The 6,296-nt window shown below is 38.6% G+C and overlaps 1 long non-coding RNA gene across 2 annotated transcripts; it reads right to left on the bottom strand.

Annotated features, from left to right (window-relative positions):
• Positions 1-1,493: 1,493 nt before the first annotated feature.
• Positions 1,494-4,658, bottom strand: LOC123162762 (uncharacterized). Of its 2 annotated transcripts, none has more exons than XR_006481461.1 (4): positions 4,021-4,658; positions 3,857-3,893; positions 2,904-2,979; positions 1,494-1,837 (listed from the first exon to the last, which is right to left on the bottom strand). It is a non-coding gene; the product is annotated as an uncharacterized lncRNA (long non-coding RNA). The 2 variants fall into 2 exon arrangements; XR_006481460.1 differs by having other exon boundaries at positions 1,494-1,791.
• Positions 4,659-6,296: the final 1,638 nt, after the last annotated feature.

Raw genomic sequence — 6,296 nt, 5'->3', positions numbered from 1 at the left:
CCAAAACAATCCACAAAAAGTTTCACTGCAAAAAACATGCAAAAACAACAACTGGCACTTGGCACTATGTCAATAGGTTAGTACCAAAAAATGATATAAAATGACTATAAAATGATTAGAAAACATCCAAGAATGATAATATAACAACATGGAACAATAAAATATTATAGATAAGTTGGAGACGTATCATCAACCCCAAGCTTAATTCATGCTCGTCCTCGAGTAGGTAAATGATAAAAACAGAATTTTTGATGTGGAAGGCTGCCTAACATGTCATTTCATATTCTTTTCTTTATAGCATGGACATTTGGACTTTTATATGGTTCAAAGCAATAGTCTAGTTTTGACATGAGACTTAAATACTCAAGCATATCAACAAGCAACCATGTCTTTCAAAATATCAACGCTAAAATAAGTTATCCCTAGCCCATCATGCTCAATCATTGATCCATTCATGAAACACACTCGCATATTAGCTACACCCAATGCTCAAGTGCGATCATAGTTCCTCCTAGTTGGTGCTTTATAAGAGAAGATGGAGACTTAAATTTAAAATAAAAATTGCATAAAGTAAAAGAAAGGCCCTTCGCGGAGTCAAGTAGGGATTTGTAGAGGTGCCAGAGCTCAAAGCGAAAAACATAGAGATAAAAACATTTTGGGAGGCATACTTTTCCTACCAAGAAAAATGACTTAGAGTTCCCCACACTTTCCATGCTAGATATATCATAGGCGGTTCCCAAACAGAAAACAAAGTTTATTCCTTTTGCCACCATACTTTCACTTTCCATGGCTAACCGTATCCACGGGTGCCCTTCGTACCAACACTTTCCAAGGAATTTATTATTTGAAAACATAAAGTAAATTCATTTTTCATTTCGAGACTGAGCATCCCTAATACCTTTGCCTTACTCTCGTGCAATGACAAGTGAATAAACATTCATCGTGAGAATAACACATCTAGCATGGAAAATATCAGCCACCCCTCACCGTCTCTCGAGTGGTACAAGCACACAAAAGAGAAATTTATTTTGAAAATTAAAGATGCCACATACAAATTTGCTTAGAACGGCCACTACACCACAACACTGATGTAAAGACAAAAATACTGCCAGAAGAAGGCTATTTAAAGGGCAGATAAACTGCCAAGACAGTAGTTCTCCTGGCAGTTCTCCCAACAGATAGAACCACCACGAGAACGGTTGCTGGGGATTACTTGTCCCAGCAGATAAACTTCTCCTGACAGTTCTTCTGCCCTGGCCCATGTATTTGCTGGCAGTTTATATTCTCTCGGCAGATACCATTACCGGCAGTTCAACTTCCGGCATAAGCACGTTTACCCGACAGATATTATGCCAGCAAGTTGATTTCACTAGCAAAATGTTCTAGGCATCCATATTATGTCATATCGATCTATTATATATGTCTAAGCAATTAGTTAACTTCACACAATTTATACCTTCCATTCAATCAAAGTAACATATAGGCTTCATTGAAAACCTTAAAACTTCATTCGAGTATATATAAGGAGGATGTGCCACAAAAGGAGTACATATATGTTTGCCACACAACCAAAAAAAATAGTGCCACAAAAGGAGATGCACATATGTTTCTAGATGTGCGCCACACAACCAAAATGAGCTTAATAACCAATAAAATGAGCATATCAAGTCTCTAGGTTCAACAAACAAGACAAATGACATTATCACTCCACCAACTTAGTTGTAGTTCTTCAAATCTTCAGCAACTTGAAGATCCTCCAAACCTTATTGAACTTGTGTACCTTTGGGAAATCTGCACTAGATCAGAACATGTTATTGCATTCAGAACTTTGGGAAATCTGCAATAGATCAGAAGATGTTATTGCATTCAGAACTTAAGAGAAATCTGCAACAGATCAGAATATGTTATTGCATTTAGAACTTAAGGAAGATGTTACAATAATCACATACAACAACCGCATATGTTCTATGTTCTGAAATATAGAGCAATAGTAACATATCTAGAGTAATCTCTACTATAGTAGAGAAAATGTCCATTTCTTATCATCTTAACAAGTAGCAAGCTAATCTTACTTCTCATCAAAATGTAGTGTGCAAAGTCTGTACAAATATTAACAGGAAGGTGTTACAACAATCACATACAACAGCCGCATATGTTTTGAAACCTAGAGAAAATAGTAACATCTCTAGAGTAATCTCTTCTTTAGTAGAGACCATGTCCATTTTTTATCATCTTGACAGTAGCAAGCTTATCTTACTTCTCATCCAAATATAGTGTGAAAATTTTGTACAAATATTAACAGTAACTACGAGGTGTACCTATCTTGTACAGAGAAAGTGGTATAAGCAGGTTACATGCACAAAGTTACTGTACTAGCCAGCGAAAAAAAGGAAAACTAAATTGAATCCTTATCTCTTGAGGATTGTCACTACAAGATGACAAGAATTTTGAGAAGGAATTTTGACAGGCTTGCAAGTATCTTAAGGAAATAATAATATAGAACTTCACAAGATGACGAGGGTGTTACCACTAGAAAAACTTGAATGCTAGCATGGTAATATCAAATGACACTTCTAATAAGGCAGAGACACTAAAGATGTCCACAATTAGCTTTAATTTAAGAAACTGAATCATATTAACAATTCTAAGCTTTCAAAAGTGCAGAAGTAGAGTGGTAGTTATATATTAAGTTTCAGCCCAATACTAACAATGAATAAGCATGTGGTTCCAAACTCTGATTCATTGCCATAAGTAATTCATAAACATCTTATACGAAAATACGTTGTTACTCAAGCAAACTTCTTTCTCAAGATATACATTGGAATCTGCAACATGTAGAGACAGATAATGCCTGCCAGACATTGATCTCAAAAGAACATCTTCCAAGAAGGAACTTACATTACCTTATGGAGTTATTCGTAAATGATATGGCTATAAGGTTGGTGTTATTATCACCAAAGTATTATAATCCACCTCCATCTGAAAAAATAAAACAATGGCAAGGAGCTTGAATTATATTCCTTGGTAGAATATATCAGTAAGTATATATTACATGGTTTTGTAGTTATGACAATTTTTAGGTGTTTGTTGTAGCATTCTCTTTTATCAGGTTTAGTATTAGTTCATCTAGAGTGTAAAAGAAGAAACGTATAGCTTTAATTCAAAACCATTGAGTAAAAATATATACTAACAATATTCAGTGTACTACTCGAACCAGGATATAGGTTAATGACAATGTCAATAAATATATATTAACAGTGAGAGGCTTGTGAGAAGTCCCTAGATTTAGTTAGATGTTTAAATTTTAGGGACAAGATTGTTTGTAACAATTTCTAGGTAGAACCACCATAAGCCCTAGAGCTCCAGCCCTTTTTCCCAAAGCTTTTGTCACTCCATGATTCTATCCTTCAACGAAGAAATGTGAGTGCTAAGCAGCAATGATGGAAGAAAATCTGAATTAGTGCTGATTTCTAACACTACCTGCATGTAACAAGTACTGCTACACTACCCAGGCGCCAAATTCAGAGCAACAAAGGTCAATGGGGGGAAACCAAGAGCATGTTGTTCACTAAAATAGTAAGGAGTTTTAAATCACATTGGGACAAACGTAACTGGAATCCTTTGACATATGTTTAGAAACAACTTGCAGCAGGATTAATGAAATCTGAAGGACATCGTAAATGCAGTTTAACACTTTTGTAGTGTAAGTAATAATTCGAGTGCTCTGCTATTTTCGAGTGCTCTGCTATTTTCTTCCATTCGAGTGCTCTGCTATTTTCTTCAAAGCAGAGTAAGAACATTTGGCATATGAGCTCATGTGATGTCATTAATCATTGAAAAATTTAAATGGTATTACCTGTATTTTGAACACCAACATCTGTTGACCTGTGATTCTGCAAGGCACACGCATAAGTAAATGTAAGCATAAGTTTCTCACAAGTGTGTCAACTATTGATTATTGATATGTTAATAGGAAAAACATAAAAGAACCAAGAGAACAGGAAGCACCATGGGCAATACCTTAGGCTCGAAGTACAAGAGGGGGAGGCCGTAGAAGCACGAATTGGGGGAGCACGGACAAAGGATGATGGGCGAGCACGAGTGCATGACGTCGAGGTGGACCAGGGGCGGAGGATGATGGGCGAGCATGCACCAGAGTAGGTCGACCAAGAGGGCCGGCGGCGCCAAACCCTAGCCCGGCGCATGCCTCATCTCGGCAGTTCGGGAGAGATGCCAAGGAGACGGTGCTGCGAGAGGAGAATGCGTGGATGGAGAGACCACATTTGGGCGGCGCTGGGAATGCGGCGAAGGGAGGCCGAGATCTAAGGATGCTTGACAGCGGCGAAGGGCGGACCAGATCTCTGGACCAGAGTACTTGATGGTGGTGGAGTGGCTCGGCGTCGGGGTAGGCCGGCGGGGGCTTAGATCTTTAGTTGGTGCTCGGCGGGGCTACGGTGGGGTGCTGGGGGTGACGGCGGCAATGGTCGGAGTGGCGGTGGTTGCAGGGCGGCGGTGAGGGGTGATGGTTGGGGGCGGCGGCGAGGGCACATCGCATTTGGGCGGCGGCGAGGGCACAACAGACTCGATTTGGGGGCGATTTGGAAGAGGAGTCTGCGAGATTGGGGCCGAGTCTATACTTCCTTCGGTGCCAAAATTTTCACCTCTCGCGGGCCTACCCTCGCTAGCGCGCGCCTTGGCCCAATATCATTTTGGTCTCCCGCTAAAATACAGTCCCCGACAGCAAATGGGCCATGGTTTAGTTGTCCCGGCAGATAGTGCGCCCTTTAATGTGGACATGATTACCGGCAATTTATGCACCCCTGTTTGCCAAGTTCTACCGGCAGTTTTTTCCCTGAAGTACTTCTACCGGCAGTAACAAGCTTTCCGGCAGATCTTTTTCCCTTATTCACATACTTCTCCCGACAGTTAATTACCCCCAATTAAGTGTTGTGGTGTAGTGGGCAAAAGAATACCGCATATAGGTAGATATAGTGGACTCATGTGACAAAACTGGTTTAAAGGATTTTGGATGTACAAGTAGTGATCATACTTTGTGCAAAATGAAGGCTAGCAAAAGATTGAGAAGCGACCAACCAAGAAACGAATAATCTCATAAGCGAGCATTAAGCATAATTAACACCAAATAATGCACCCCAAGTAGGATGTAATTTCATTGCATGACTATTGACTTCCGTGCTCGCATAGGGAATCACAAACCTTAACACCAATATTCTTACTAAAGCACAATTACTCATCAACATAACACACATATCACATCATCATATCTCAAAACTATTACAAGGAATCAAGTTCATTTTGTTCAATGATCTTCATGAAACTTTTTATTATATCCTCCTTAGATATCTATCACTTTGGAACTAATTTTCATGTGCTGCTTTTGATAATCTCAAACAAATATAAGTGAAGATCATGAGTATAATATTTCTTTCTCTCAAATTAATTTAAGTGAAGCAAGAGAAAATTTCTTAAAAAATTTACTAACTCTCAAACAAATCTAAGTGAAGAAAGAGAGCATTTCTTCAAAAATACTAAAGCACACCATGCTCAAAAAGATATAAGTGAAGCACTAGAGCAATTCCATAGCTCATAAAAATTTAAGTGAAGCATAGGGAGCAATTCTAACAAGTCATGGCATAATTTTGGCTCTCTCAAATAGGTGTGTCCAGCAAGGATTCATGACTTAGAACGGAAAGCAAAACAAGAAAAGACTCATATCATACGCTCCAAGCAAAACTCATAGTATGTGACGAATAAAAATATAGCTTCGAGTAAAATACCGATGGTCGTTAGAAGAAAGAGGGGATGCCACTCCGGGCATCCCCAATCTTAGTTGCTTGCTTCTCTTGGATAATATCTTGGGATGCCATGGGCATCCCCAAGATTAGGCTCTTCTTACTCCTTATTCCTTCATCCATCGTAACATCACCCAAAACTTGAAAACTTCAATCACACAAAACTCAACAAAACCTTCGTGAGATCCGTTAGTATAAGAAAGCAAATCACTACTATAATTAATGTTGCAAACCAATTCATATTTTATTATTGCATTATATCTACTGTATTCCAAATTTTCTATGGCAAAAACTCATCAAAGAAAACCATAGAATCATCAAAACAAGCACACAACACAAAGAAAACAGAATCTGTCAAAAACAGAACAATATGTAGCAATCTGAAAACTTCGAATACTTATGTAACTCCAAAAATACTGAACAATTAGGACAACCTGGGCAATTTGGACATCAATCTTGTGTAAAAAATTCAGAGCAAAAGCA

Source organism: Triticum aestivum, chromosome 7B, assembly GCF_018294505.1.
Source record: "Triticum aestivum cultivar Chinese Spring chromosome 7B, IWGSC CS RefSeq v2.1, whole genome shotgun sequence".
Lineage (NCBI taxonomy): Eukaryota > Viridiplantae > Streptophyta > Magnoliopsida > Poales > Poaceae > Triticum > Triticum aestivum.
Note: the sequence above shows the minus strand (reverse complement) of the source record. Positions and strands in the feature narration are given on the sequence as shown.